Genomic DNA, 15,895 nt, shown 5'->3' on the forward strand with positions numbered 1-15,895 from the left:
TTTTTCTTTATCCTTTTTCTTTTTCTGTCTTTCCCCACATTCTGGATGGGTTTTATTAATTTATCTTTATAAAATAGAAAAAGTTTGAACTTTGTAAAACCTGCTTTTTTCAGGCGAGGTAGCTCTGGCCTGTAAGACCAGTGTCAAGAAGGCAGGACAATGAAGACCCCGAGGCCAAGTGGTTTTGTTTTGTTTTTTAATTAGTAGGTTAACTTATAACATGAACTTAAGTAAGACCTGTGGATTGTGTGGATTTCTGCCCCTCACAGCACTTTATAAACCGTAAAAGAGAAAACATAATATTCGGTTCTTGGTGCACAGGGCTTCGAATTTCTCTGACCCCCAAACGGTGCTTGAATTCCAGAGAAGAGCTCTGTTTTTCTAGTTTGGAAAACTTTTCCTGGAGCTCGCCCCAGGCAGCAGGGTGAAGGCTGAGAATGAGGCCTGAAGGCCGAGGGCTTCCCCTCTGCACGGGGACCTGGGGATGGAGATTACTCTGAGTAGACACCTGGTTGCTGACTCTCCTTCAAGAGGAAAAAAAACTGCTTCGGCACCCTGAAACACATCCAGGCACGCGCCTAGTGGGGTGCACTAGCAACCCCAACATTAAGGAAATGGACACAGGAGGACAGTCAGTGAGTTTGAATCCAGCCTCAGCTACATAATGAGACCATGTCAAAAAGAAAGAAAGAAAGAAGGAAGGAAGGAAGGAAGGAAGGAAGGAAGGAAGGAGGAAGGAAGGAAGGAAGGGAATAGAAAACACACATAGGCCCTAACTGAGATCCTGCTGTTGAAGTCTGGTACATGACTATAGTCCCAGCAACCTCGGAGGGTGAGGCAGAAGGATCAATGGAGCCAGGGAGTTCAGGGCCAACCTAGGTAGCATAGCATCTCAAAATATAAATAATTAAAATAATTATTATTTTAATAAAGAACCATGCTTGCTGTTTATATGCTTCTCTGGGGAGTTTAGCAGAAGGTTGAAGGTTAACTTCAGCTCAGTAGTTTTTGCTTGTTCATTTGCCTTACTATAGCTTACTATATACTAAGCCAGGGTTTTACTATATAGCCCAAGCTGGCCTCTAACTCCTAAGCAATTCTATGCCTCTTCTTCTGGGTGTAGGAGTATAGCCATGTGGCACACACTTAACTTTAAGCCAGTGTTTTGATTGGTTAAAGGCCTTTACAGTATTTTGGGATGTTTTATATTTATAGTTTATTTATAGGTATGGCACATAATGTTTTGAAATTTAAATTAGTGCAGAAAATGCCTACAGTCTTTGCTAACAGCAATACCAACAACAAGCTGGGCATGGTGGCAGCACACCTATAAACCCCAGCTTTGGGGGGACAGAAGCAGGAGGTACATCAGGAGCTAGATAGTAAATACAGGCCAGCTTGGGTTGAGACTCTTAAAAATCACACAAACACAAAACCACAAAATGTGTATGACAAAAGAACTACACAAGTTGAGACATATAAAACACCGTAAATGACATAATTAAAGCTAGCCTGCCAAACAGGACTATCACTGGGCAGGGGGAGAGTCCATACATGTTTAAATTGATCTCCTGTGTGCATCACAGGTGGGCAGTTCCTCTGTACATAGTTTCCTTCTGTCCCTCCTTACACATGTTGTCCACTAAGCCAGTCTCATTGTGACAGTGAGCAGCAAGTAGCCACCCTCCACACCGTGGCCATGATGGCCACTTTGGTGTGTGTATTTCAGCCCATTTTCCAATTAAAGTTTCATTACTGCTACCACTAAATTGTTCCCTTAAGGCAGGGTGTGGGGAGAGGGAGGTCTTGGAAAGGGCAAGGGAGAAAGTGGGCCTCCTCAATCTCCAGGTCAGTTTAGGCAGATCGCTTTTCAAATGCAGTGGGCAGAGCTGGAAGCCGGGCATTGTGTGGTTCCCAGAGCGTAGCATCTGGCTACCTTCACCTCAGCGAACTGCTGATTACCTGGCTTTGGCTCTGACTGGCCTGCCGGAGACTGCCAAGCCCAGAAACCTGACAGATGGCTAGCATCCTTCAATTCTTTCTTTTCCCTCTTTATACTCAGCCCTTCTCTTGCCCTGAAAATGGCTAGGAAGAGGAATTTCCCCTTCATGCACTGGTGGGTGGGGACACTCTTTCATTCTCTCTCCTTCCTAAAGGTTAATGTCAAAGGCTTGTCCTAGCCAAGCCAGAGAATGTTACATCAGAGACGCTGTTGCTATATTTAAGCCCCACTTGCCTTTCAAGCAGAGCAATTTGTGTGATGAAAAACAGCCATGACAAACTGTCCCCGGTTATCTTCCAGAAGAAAAAAACATTGAATTTTAAAGTTGTGTATGATTTTGTTTTGCAGTACATTTCTCTAGGTGCTATGTTTCCTTGGCCAATTTCTAAATCCTCTCAGAGGGAGCTAGAGTGGGTAGTTCAGTTAGACTCTGTTAGAGGGTGCAGGTGCAAAACCGTGCCTCATCTACAACACCGCAAAAAGATAAAAGAAGATAAATAAAAGAGAAATTTATAACTTCAGCCCAGGCCCAGTGACGTGCAGTAGCTATTTAGGCTTCGAGTTGCCATACAACCCCTGAAAAGACTAAATAACCAGGAGAATTGCACAGTCTTTGTCGGAATGTTCCAGTCTGAAGATCCCATGCACTGTTCCCTCCAAACTCATACAGTTCAGTTTTCTTTGTTCTCCAAGTCTCGGTCTTCTGCTCCTGAGTAAAGTGGAGAGTCAATCCTATTTCACCAGGAGGGGTATTTATCATGAGGGCAACTAATGCGGCAAAGTGATTCAGTCCTCAAAGCTCGATGAGGTGGTGCTTTCCTGATGAGCCTCACCGCTGCCTAGCTTACTTTTTTACCTTTTCCTTCCTTCCTTCCTTCCTTCCTTCCTTCCTTCCTTCCTTCCTTCCTTCCTTCCTTCCTTTTGTTTTTTAGACAGGTTCTTGATCTGTAGCCCATGCTGGCCTGGAACTCACTTTGTAACCCAATCTAGCCTCTGACTGATAGTAGGTCCGCTGCCTCACCTACCTGAATGCTGTTATAGAAGGCCTGTCCAACTCTTAAAGGGTGTAAGGTAAATTTGCAAAGAACTATAACCCCAAGATTCCTGAAAAGAATTCTGGGAGAATTAGGAGACATTTGTGGATGAGCCAGCGTTCAGAATGTGGTTGTGGAGCAATTGCTGTAGCAGGCTGACCCTCATTGGGAGCCAGGGGACACAAGCTGAGAGCTCACTTGTGAGAAGGCTAAGGAGATGGAGCTTAATTTCATGGACAATGGAATGTTATAGGTATTTTGCAAAAGACGTATTGTGTTTTTTAAAATGTGTGTGTGCATGCAAGGGCATGTGTGGAGGTGGGACCCGACTCCGTCGTCAGGCTTGGCACCTTTATGTGCTGAGTCATCTTGCCGGCCCTGTGTTTTAGATGAGGTGGTATATGATTGGGTAGCACATTAGGTCCTTTCGTAAGACAGTTGCAGAAGTGGTGGGGGCAGGTGCTTCAATGACCACAGAGCATCCCTAAGTCTTCCTCAGGCTGGCAGGCAGTCATCCAACATGAGTCTTTGTTTCCAATTCATAGGACAGCTTCCTTAATTAGCCAAACATGTTTAGGTGAGTGTCCTTTTTTTTTTCCCAAGGGTGAGGTGAGAGACAGGGGGACATTCCGGACAGGACAAAGAGGCTCCCCACTAAAGGGTAAGCTTCCTAAGAATGGAGCCTTTCTTCTTTATCTGTTGCTTCCCTCTGGGGCAGAGGTCCAAATACCCTCTGCCGTGGGCCTCACTGAGTCAACAGACAGACTGCAAACCGCAGGCTAACATCTCCCCTTTTGTTTCAGGGCCTTTGTCCCTGCCCCCCCCCCCACTCCTTCCCATTCTTTCTTTCCTGGCTTTTGTTAAGTTGGGTATTGCTACACAGCCCATGTTGGCCTCTCCATCCTCCTGAGTGTGGGGATTAGCAGTGTGTGCCGCCGTGCCTCGTGGCTTAAGGCATTTTCAACACCACCGAAAGTGTCCTATTAGTTATGAGGGCAAGAGGGAAGCAGGTGAGGCAGGGATGAAGTGTGCGTCTGTGAAAATGAAAGGCAAAATTGGATCGCGGCCCTTTAAAGTTTGTTTTATGACGTCTGTCAAGTAGATTGCATATGCCAAGCATCTTGCAACTTATTTATGTTGTGGTGGATACTCAGCAAGTGCTCTGCCCTGAGGTGTGCAGCCAGCCCCCTACCTTGCCCTGTAAAGGGACTGGCATTCCTCTGAGGTAGGAGTGATTGCTTTGGAGAAAGCTCATGCACAGAGAAGGTCAATGGTTTGCTCGGTGCCTCACAGCAAACAGCAGAGAACTTGAGTCAAGAATTGAACTGTGTGTCTTTGCCTTCAAAGTCCCATTATTTCTTTTGTTTTGCTTCAAGGAGACAGGGTTTCACTGTGTATCCCAGGCCAGCGTGAAACTCAGTTTGTGCTCAAAGCAGGTCTCCTGCCTCAGCCTCCAAAGTGCTTGGATCACAGGTGAATGCTACCACACCTGGATCCATAATTCTTTTGTATTTTAGTTTCTGTCATCCCCCCCCCCAGCCGCCTCAGGTTCTCATGGTGGGTGAGTCAAGGCTATTAGTATAACTAGTAGAAAGTACCAGTGCTGTGACCTAGATACCAAAGCCCAGGTAACATTCCTTATAATGCAAAATGAGTCTCTGTGTAAATACTACTCAAGGGACAGAAAATTTCATTCTTTGGATTGGCACCTTCAACGAAGCCCTGTGCTGTGGTTCCTGCCCCCCCCCACACACCCCAGGCAAATACTGTACTGTTGAGTTGCACCCTAGTCCTCTAAATATTCCCTGAGAGTTAACTGCAGTTTCCTAATCTCTTCACTACTAAGTAGCTCTCTTCGGATCTCAATGCTTATCATTAAATCATTCATTCCTTTCCCCTTAAGATAACCGGGGCACCCACAACAATTGATGGGATCCTACGAGAAAACAAATGAATTAGGTAGCCTAAAAGGAATTCACAGTTTCTACTGGGCTCTTTTGAAATGGACGGAACTGTTCCCACATCTCCATTAACACCTCCACGGAGGAAGGGGCCCTGTGGGGGGGAGAGGGTATAGAAGTTCCGTTCCCACCTTTCTCATTACAGTGAAGGCTTCGTTTGTCAGAGTGAGAAGGAGATACTGAGTTATGAGGATGGGAAAAGGGGTGAGGGGGAAAAGGAGAACGGAAGAGCAGAAAGGAGCCGCTGGTTTTCTTCCGCCTTAAGGAAGCGGCTTGGAGCTGTCAGTCAATCAGCTGAGAACAGTGTTGTGTTAGGATGAACAGGTTAGGATTCTGGAAATTTAGATTTCAATTTCTGCTTCTCACTGCCTTTGTTTTCTGAATCTCATGGGATAGAATAATTCTTACAATTATTACATGTATATAATAGGAAATCCTGGGCTTATGATGTAGCTCAACAGTCTCTCTCGAGCGCGTGCTCACACACACACACACACACACACACACACACACCAGCTGCTGTCAAACAGTGGTATTAATTAGCAACAATTAAAAGTTTGAGTACTATGCTTTGTTTGCGTGTGGAACAGGGGCCCTGTGTATTTCTGGCTCTCCTGGTACTCACAACCCCCCTGCGTTGCTTCTACATGCTAAAATTACAGATGTGTTATACCACACTTGGCTACAATACACATTTTGTTATGAAATTAGAGTCAGGTTGAAATAAACTAGAAAGACCTCGGGTATTTTTAGCTGAGATAGAGCGTGAGCCAAAACAGCATTGTGACCTGGATGAAATCTGCTGTCCCTGGGGAAGAGGGTGGACAAAGCCACCACCACGCCACAGCTTTCCATTGGCTTTCGAAAGCCATCCTGATTTGTCTGTGGCTGGGGAGTCGGGGGGAAGGGGGGGGGAATTTGTTGTTTTCAACTCGGTGATCACCAAGAACATACCAAGTGGCTTTGCTTCAAGTTCGATTCCCAGACACAATTTTGTTCATTTTAGAGCCCTTGTTCCAAGATCTGGGTTGGAGGCCTGATATTTCAGGGGTGCAGTTTGAGCTTCAAGCTTTGCCAGATTTTCCCGGTGTGTTTTGCTTCATGGACTGAAGCCAGGGCCTGAGCGTTTGCAACAGGGTTCCTCAGCAACCTGGTGCTTTCCCTCTCTGAACTGTCCCCTAGCACAACAAAGCACCCGCTAAGCAGGGCAATAGCTTTTTCATGGCTTCTTTCTTCCTTTTTTTTGTTTTTTATGGGGAGGGGGGGTTGGAGGTGGGGGTTTTTTGTTGTTGTTGCTTGAGACTGATTCTCTTGGAGCTCTGAGCAGTGTGCCCTCCAGCTCACAAAGATCCCCCTGCCTCTGCCTCCCCAGTGCTGGAATTAAAGGCACACACCTCCACACTTGACCATAGAGCCTCACTTTTCCAAGCCATCAGTTATTAAAGTATCAAGTCTAGGCAACACACTAATGAAGATAAAACATAGTTCTTTTTTTTTTCAAAGCTTCTATTGGCAGTGACAATATCATTTATCAATAGATATTGAGAGACTTTGTTGGGTTCCTTAATTTCTTTTTTTTTTTTTTTTTTTTTTTTTTTTGGTTTTACGAGACAGGGTTTCTCTGTATTGTTTTTGGAGGCTGTCGGTCCAGCCCGGCCTCGAACTCACAGAGATCTGCCTGCCTCTGCTTCCCGAGTGCTGGGATTAAAGGCGTGTGCCACCACCGCCCAGCTCCTTAATTTCAACAAGAATCAAAGAAAACACAATCACCTACCTCCATTATGCCATTATAATGAATTTTTAAAATTACATGAATGAACTATTAAGTGTGGATCATTCTCTTTGCCCTAAGCCTGAGTGAGGGCTGTTCTCTAGGAAACCAGTTCTGTCAGGGGGAATGGACAGCTTTCTCTAAGTTAAGCATATTCCACAGATACACATTGAACATCGGTGAACATTTGGCAGGTGGTTCCCTAGAACTGGTCGTGAAATCTTTGCCCAAACCGTAAGCAATGAAACAAGGCCATGTCTAAGCTGAGGCATGGTGGAGGCTTCCTTCCTGTTTTCCTTTGGATAACATCACAGCTGATGGAGGAGTAGGCTCACCTTGTCTGGGAGCCTTCCCATCATCTCTCCCCACAGAGATGCAGGTGGGTATTAGCTTATTGCCTCATTTCATACAGCCTAAAGCTCTGTGCAGCCGTCTGACCGTTTGACTTCAAGTTGTTCACTATGGTAGCGGTTTCTCAAGAGATTTACTTTCTGATCTCATCTATAGAAACTAACATAACATCCGGGATATGATAAAGAGTTAACGCCTGAGGGGAGGGAAAGGGAGAGGGACCTGGAACTGACTTGTGAACCAACCTTGTTTCTAATCTAAATTTAAACTTAAGAATAAAAAATAAATAAATAAAAAATTAAAAAAACTAAAAGGGTAGTTTTGTATCCTATTGTGTCAATGACTAATTTAAATTTACATGAATAGAAATAAACTAAAATAAAAAAGAGTTAACGCCTGTTTCTGATGGATGGAGGAAAGGTAGAAAGGAAGGAAGGGAAGGAGAAAGGGAGAGGAAAAGAAGAGTGAAGGAAGGAGATAGAGAATTAGACAACAAAGGGGAGGAAACCCATAACTTCTAAAACAGGAAGCAGGAGCCAGGAGGTGGTGGCACACTCCTTTAATCCCAGCATTCAGAGGCTGGAGAGACTCAGATTTAGAGCACTGCTCTTTCAGAGAACCCGGGGCCAATCCCCAGCACCCACACGGCAGCCCAAAACTGTCTGTAACTTCAGTTCCAGGGGGTCTGACACCCTCTCACAGACATATATGCAGGCAAAACACCAATGCACAGAAAATAAAAGTAAGTTTTTAAAAATTCCAGCACTTGGGAGGCAGAAGAAGGCAGATCTCTGTGAGTTCAAGACCAGCCTGGTCTACAGAGTAAGTTCCAGGACAGCCGGGACTGTTACACAGGGAAAGCCTGACTCACTCCACACACACACACACACACACACACACACACACACACACACACACACACACACACACAAAGACAGCAAACAGGAGAGGTAGACCAGCCAGGGACTGGCTCCAACCATTTGGACAAATTCTGCCTATGTTAACCCCAGCTGCTCTGTGGTTCAAAGTTCCTTTGCTTCATCCTCTGGTGCACTAGAAGACAAGGCACCCATTTATCTCTCACCTGCTTTTGTTTTCTTTGTTCTGTAATCTTTTAAGAGCTCTTGCCACTTGGCAGGTGTCCTCTCTCAGAACCCTCCCCTTTCTTTTTCTTTCTAACAAATGGTGTTGGATGAATCACTCAACTATTGAGTCTACAGGTGCCATTCCTCATTGTCCACAGGACTCCATCCTTGTAGCTCCAAGCACCAGCAGCTCCTTGCTCGCCCCTGTTATAGGTCTTTCTCCCCAGCTGCCCCCTCACTGCTGCTCCCCTACCATGCCCACCTTAGTGAGGGAAGGCAGGCCTGTCTCCATTGCAGACAGGGACCACCAATAGACATTACTATATATATATATACAGTCTGGCCTGATGCTTGTTAATACAGCTGAGGCTGGTTCTGAACTCCAGATTCTCCTATCTCGACCTCCCAAGTGCTGGGATTATAGGAGTTTGCCTTCATGCCCACCTCTGTTTTGAAAAAAAAAATTAAGAATGATAGAGTATGTATAAATGCAAACCAGGTGTTTTTGAAACACAATACTACATCTGAGAAAATTTCTAGGTGAATATAGTGGCTCATGCCCATGGTCCTAGCATTCTGAAGGCTTGAGGCAGGAGAATCCTACTGGTCTAAAGCCAGCCTGGGTCATATAACAATATCCTGTCTTAACTTCCCTAGCTTCACCACCCTAAAATTTGAAGTTCCAATCATAACCTCTTTCTCTGAGCCCAGTTACAGGAAAAGCTACAAAATGAGTCCTAGGGTTGCATCATCAATTTAGCAGGTTACAACTGGTGTTTTAATGTTGAAATTTCTGTATGGCTTCAGGCAGGAACTTAGTTTGGCTATAATTTATGATATAGAACTTGAATCATGGTATCAAATGCATTTCTTACTTTTCACCAGGCTTTAGAGACAAATTAATAAGCAAATAAACAAAGCTAAATATCAAAACATCAGACTAAAGGAAAGTGAGACCTCTCTCATTCTAAACCCATGAATCTGGCAGGACTACGGAGTAACCAGGATGGAAAAAGAAAGGCTGGCAGGGGCCAACGAGGTAAGTTAGAATAGTTCAAAATAGGAGGCAAATTGCAGGACAGGAGGAACCAAGGGGAAAGAACCAAAGGTAAGTAGAGTCCCTTGGTTGGCCCGCCTGCCTGTCCTCTATTTAGTCTCTGGCTGATCCTTTGCCTTTACTTCTTCAGCCTCACGTCTCCTTTCTCCACCTCTGGTGATGCGCTGCATTCTCATCTGCCCCACTGCCTTCTCCCTGACCCATCTCTATCGGAGTGCCCATGTAAGCAGGCAGGTGTGAGGCCTAATTACCACCGAGTGTGATTCAGGACTATTCCCATCCCTCCATGGTGCTCTGCAGTGAAAGACTCTTGGAACTTTCTAGGTGGTGGTGCTGGTGGCGGTGGGTGGCGGCATACGTCTTCGATTCCAGCACTCAGGAGGCAGAGGCAGGCAGACCTCTGAGTTTAAGGTCACCGTGGTCTACAGAGTGAGTTCCAGGGCAACCAGGGCTACAGAGAGAAACCTTGTCTTACAATTACCAAAACAAACAAACCAAAGGAAACACTCTTGGAGCTCATGTATACATGGAGCGGGGTGGGAGGTGATAAAAAGGGGTGGAGTTCAGATAACTGGTAGAGTGCCCCAGCATGGCAGCTAATGCTCATAATACCAGCACTGCAGAGGCTGGGCTAGGAGAATTGTTTTGAGTTCCAAGCTAGCTACATAATGAAATTCAGGTCACTGATGAGATCCTATTTAAAAAATAGGATCCTATTTCAAAAATATGGTAATGGGGGGCAGTATCTATAATTCCCATTTTATAAATTGGGAAGCATGGCACAGAGAAGTCTATCTAGACCCTTATCTAAGCATGCCTGGGGTTCAGCTCATGCTTAGCCACACCTGAGGCTCTTGGACTCCACCCTGAGTAACCTGTGCTGCTAGCTGGGGTGGGGGAGGAAGTGACTAAAGAGGAAGCTGTGTGGACTATTTCAGCGCAGTTCTGGATGAGCAAGCCATGCTGCGGTGCTGTATGGGAAAGGCTGGCTGAACGGCTCAGGCATCACACTGGCCAGCCCCTGTTACCTGGCAGAATGCACTCAGGCAGCACTCTGGCCAGCCCCTGTTACCTGGCAGAATGCACTCAGGCATCACACTGGCCTGCCCCTGTTACCTGGCAGAATGCACTCAGGCAGCACTCTGGCCAGCCCAGAGTTCCAGGAGAACCAGTCTGAATGCAGGTGTAAAGGACCCCTTAAAAGGACAGGCCCCCACCCCTCTCTCTTCTCTCTCACTCTTCTCTCTCTCCTCGTTTCTAATGTCTGTCTGCCCTCTTTTCTGCTCTCCCACCGCTGGAATAAATTATGACTTGTGCATTCTATGGTTTGTGCTCCATTGCGCTGGTCCGTGCCTTCCCATCTCGTGCCTTCCTTTTCATTTTTTCTAATTTTTAAACTTTTACAAAATAACAACACTGGCCATTCTGGTTCCTCACAGAAGTAGCATTGACCTACAGCCGAAGTCGTCACGAATTTTTGCTATTGAATATATCTATCATCTCTCTCTCTCTCTCTCTCTCTCTCTCTCTCTCTCTCTCTCTCTCTCTCTCTCTCTCTCTCTCTTTCTTAAGTTTTGAAGCCAATTATAGTGATGCCTATAATCTCCACTTGAGAAGTGGGAGGAACAAGACCATGGGCAGCCTTGTTCATATAGTAAGTTTGAGGTTCATGTTAGAAACAAAGAACAATCTTGGTGTCCCACAAAGGAACATACAAATGTTCACCTGGTGCTCATTCTAAGGCAGGTGGTGACTGTCTTTTCCCCATCAGTTGGAGTCCCAACTCACAGTCTTTTGGTATTGGCTAATTTTAAAAGAATCTGCATAAAAGAAATGAAGGATGGGGGAGGAGGCCACTAGGTTCTGGAGATGCATGCCAGGGAAGCTTGGTGTAAACAGAAGTTTCACCTGTTGGGGGGGGCGGTAAAAAGATTTGCATAAAAAATTTCAAGAGAGATTAAAAGTGGAGGTGGGAGTAGGGGGTAGGGGGTGGGAGTTTATGCTGTATTGGGCAAGCTACCTTTGATAGGAACAAGGCAAAACAAAACAGCCCATTTCTCACACCCATGGAGTAAGATGTTGCTGCCAAGCCTGATGACTGAATCAACCCCGATGACCCACATGGTAGAGGAGAAAACCAACTGTTGTGCCCAAATTCTGAACCCCAAAATCACCAAGAGGTCCATTTTGATGCAAAAGCAAAGAGTCTTCTATTGTAGTTGTTTAACGAGCTAACCCCATTAGCTCAGGCCTTTCATCCATTCACTGCGGGGACACTTTCTTCCACCCGGGAGTGTCTCTTTCCTGTTCATTCAGCTTGGAATAGCGAATTCCTCTTTTGCATACAGCTGTGCTCCTACAGTATTTCTTTGCATGCGGATGCCAGCGGTTCCCAATGGCCTGGCCTGGTTAGTGTCCACTTAGGAGGCAGCTTCTACCTCTCTGCTGCCCTTCTACCATATTTCTTCTCCACACAGATGCCAACAGCTCACAATGAGCTGGCCTGGGTTAGCGTCCGCTCGGGACGCTCTGAGAGCTTTTCATTTTCCCCCCATGAATGAGGTTTGAGATTTTCAAGTTTTGTACTGCTTAGACCCACAAGGGGTCTCTCGGGTTTTATGCCCTGGCACTGGCCATTCATTTCTCTCTTTTTTATTGTTTGTTTTGTTTTATTTTTCGAGACAGGGTTTCTCTGTGGCTTTGGAGGCTGTTCTGGAACTAGTTCTTGTAGATCAGGTTGGTCTCGAACTCACAGAGATCTGCCTGCCTCTGCCTCCCGAGCGCTGGGACTAAAGGTGTGCATCACCACCGCAACCACTGTCCGGCCACATTCGTCTCTTAGACCTATGGTGGTCACGCATCTCTCTGCCTCACTTGTGGAGAAAAAAGGCCACTTCTGCCATGTTGGCCATCTTGACCATGCAGCCTAACATGTGGCCTAGTTTGGGAACATGTTTATGGAAGCTACCATGTTTACTGTGTGACCTAGCTGTAGGCATGCTCACTCAGTCTAGCCAACTTGTGCCACAAAGCCTGATGACAGATACAATTTATTTTTGCCTCTAATTTCTTCCTTCAGTGGACCTGTTGCACATGACTTGTTTGTGGAATACTATTCCTCTCCAGGGTTTCTATCTGCAGCAGATCTGCCTTCTCGTCACTGACTCTGTCTCTTTAAATATGTATGTGTATACGTAGCCATTGTTTAAGGAATGTAAGGTACAACTATACTAAATATCAAATATTTCTAAATTGTTATATATTTAAATGATGGTAAACTTTAAAGTTATAAGGGTCTATTTCAAATCAGCAACATATTTATAACACTCAGTCCTTCCTGTAAGCTGTTTACAAAAGCTATTACAAAAGGGGATTTTTCTCTAGTCACCTATGTGCTTAAGGCAAGTCACTAAAGATAAATTTTGTCTACTAAGATATACTAGACAGACAGACAGCCCTCAAATGCTCAGAAATCTAAAGAATATGGCATTTCAATGTTTTATTAAAAAGCTTTTTATGAGCCGGGCATTGGTGGCGCACGCCTTTAATCCCAGCACTCGGGAGGCAGAGGCAGGTGGATCTCTGTGAGTTCGAGGCCAGCCTGGTCTACAAAGTGAGTTCCAGGACAGCCTCCAAAGCCACAGAGAAACCCTGTCTCGAAAAACCAAAAAAAAAAAAAAAAAAAAAAAGCTTTTTGTGATTCCTGTAAGCGACCTGAGGTAACCTGTGAAGATGGTTCGCTACTCACTCCACCCGGAAAACCCTACAAAATCATGCAAGTCAAGAGGTTCAAATCTCCGGGTTCACTTTAAGAATACCCGTGAAACTGCCCAGGCCATCAAGGGTATGCATATCTGAAAAGCCACCAAATACCTGAAAGCTGTCACTTTGAAGAAGCAATGTGTGCCGTTCCAGCGGTACAATGGTGGAGTGGGCAGGTGCGCCCAGGCCAAACAGTGGGGCTGGACACAGGGTCGGTGGCCAAAAAAGAGTGCTGGGTTTTTACTGCACATGCTTAAAAATGCAGAGAGTAATGCTGAGCTTAAGGGTCTAGACGTAGATTCTCTGGTCACCGAACACATCCAGGTGAACAAAGCACCTAAAATGTGTCGACGAATTTACAGAGCTCAAGGCCGGATTAACCCATACGTGAGCTCCCCCTGCCATATCGAGATGATCCTCAAGGAAAAGGAACAGATTGTTCCAAAGCCAGAAGAGGAGGTTGCACAGAAGAAAAAGATATCCCAGAAGAAACTGAAGAAGCAGAAACTTATGGCACGGGAATAAACTGAGCATAAAATAAATGCAGATAAAAGTTAAAAAAAAGTTTTTTATAACAGAGAGACAGGCCAGCTGCTGGCACCACTCCATTTCCTCCAAGAAGATTGGTGGGCACTGAAGAAACTAAGTGGCAACGCTGGCCACTAAGCAACCCTGCCCTTCATCTCAACTGCTACAAAGGATTCTTCAGTAGACAAGAGGACAGTGGAATCGACTTTTCTCCATGTTGCTCGGGTCAACAGTAGGGAAGACTTCCTAAAAAGTCCCCAATCCACAGATCTCACTATCAGCAGAAGGCGGGTGTCCTTAAAGTCTTTGCCCTCAACAACTGTGGAGGACCTTGAGGGTGGCTGATCATGCAGTCAGCTAGTAGGTCTCTTATTCTCCAACCTCAGGTAAAATTTTTATCCTTCTCAACAACTGTGATGCTTTTGATGACTTGTAGCTTTGCCAGCTTAAACTAACAGACAAGGCAAAGCTCTAACTGTCACAAAACAGATTTCAGGAGCAGGTATTCTAAGGTTTATCTATATAAGATGGTAATGTAATAAAGTGAGTTGACATTAAAAAGAATGAAATATGTTCCAGATTTCTCTCTTTCATTATGCTACTGTTCATAATCTTAATATTGATAAAGTTCTGATGAGCTACTAATCTAACTCCAACAGAGTACTAAACAACTATACCACTATATGATCATAACTGCAACGTAAAGATTCAGGTACTTTTTATTATGCTAAAAAAACATTTATACCACTATACGATTATAACTGCAAAGCCAAAATTAAGGTACTTTTCATCATGCTAAAAATATCTGTCAATTTAAAAAATGATAATGCTTCCAGCCAAGTCACTTCTAACATAAATATGCTGCTAATGTGCTTAATACTTATGTTTTCACAAACTCAAAGAATTCTTGTAAGTTCCAGGGAGCTGAATTGGGTCTATCCAAACAGGTCAGATTCACTCCAAATATTATTCAACCTCTCCCCCAGTCCTGGGATTCCCTCTCCTCATCTTGGGACCCCTGGGGGAATCCCTCCCTCATTTTACAATCTTCCCCTCAAATACCAGGACATAAGAAAAAAAATTTTTTCTAAACTTAGCCTTGTCCTCTACTCTGCTAACATCTTGCCAGATCTACAGAGATTCGAGAGTTCCAAACAGCCAGGACTGCAATGGAGCAACCAGATACTCCGGATGGGGCAACACCCCAGCTTTCTCAGGTCCCCTAAAGATGATCAACACTCCCCAGGTCAGCAGGAGGCAGTCTTAAGAACTCAACATCCTTATTCCCTAACCTGCCATGCCTAACGCCCCACCTCTTTTTAATAATAAGTAAAGGTTCAGGCATTACTCTGGCCTGCCCTGTTACCTGGCAGGATTCACTCAGGCAGCACTCTGGCCAGCCCAGAGTTCCATGAAAACCAGTCTGCACACAGGTGCAAAGGACCCCTTTAAAGGACAGACCCTGCCAGGCAGTGGTGGCACACACCTTTAATCCCAGCACTCGGGAGGCAGAGGCAGGCGGATCTCTGTGAGTTCGAGACCAGACTGGTCCACAAGAGCTAGTTCCAGGACAGCCTCCAAAGCCACAAAGAAACCCTGCCTCAAAAAAAAAAAACAAAAACAAAACAAAAAACAAAAACAAACAAACAACAACAAAAAAATAAAGGACAGACCCCTGCCCACATGCTCTCTCATCTTCTCCCTTACCCCACTTTCTCTCTCATGTCTGTCTCCCCCCACTATAATAAACTATGATTAATACACTCTCCATGGCTCATGCTGTATCACTCTGGTTCCTGTTACACTTTCTTTTTCCTTTTTTCTAATTTCTAATCTCAAGCAAAATAACAACACCTGCCCCCAAAATAAATAAATAAAATACACTATAAAAAATTGAAAACAGCAAAAGGTTTTGAAAAAGCATGAGTTTCTTTATTCATATTCTCTCTCTCCCTCCTCTCTTTCCCTGACAAGGTTTTATTGTAGCCCAGGCTGGCCCATAATTCACTCTGACTCAAGAAAGCCTTCATTAACTCTAGGCAATCTTCCTTCCTCAGCCTCCCTAGAGCTGGTAGGACAGGCCTGTGTTAGCATGTCTTGTTCACTTTGAGGTTGCTGTTTAAACCAGGCATGGGAATGCTCCCCAGTAATCTGGGCACCCAGGAAGCTGAGGCAGGAGGATTGAGATGTCAAAGCCAGTGTGGGCTACATATTGAAACTGGGCCTCAAAAAAACCAAGCCAGGCCAAGCCAAACCTGTTGTGCCATTTCTGAACCCCCAAATCACCAACAGATCCATTCTTATGCAAAAGCAAAGAGTCTTTTATAGTTGTTTAAGGAGCTAA

At 45.0% G+C, this 15,895-nt stretch overlaps 1 pseudogene; it reads left to right on the plus strand.

The window, feature by feature from the left end:
- Positions 1-12,975: 12,975 nt before the first annotated feature.
- Positions 12,976-13,578, plus strand: LOC121142209 (annotated as a pseudogene).
- Positions 13,579-15,895: the final 2,317 nt, after the last annotated feature.

Source organism: Mesocricetus auratus, unplaced genomic scaffold, assembly GCF_017639785.1.
Source record: "Mesocricetus auratus isolate SY011 unplaced genomic scaffold, BCM_Maur_2.0 Super-Scaffold_100009, whole genome shotgun sequence".
In the NCBI taxonomy this organism is placed as follows: Eukaryota; Metazoa; Chordata; class Mammalia; order Rodentia; family Cricetidae; genus Mesocricetus; species Mesocricetus auratus.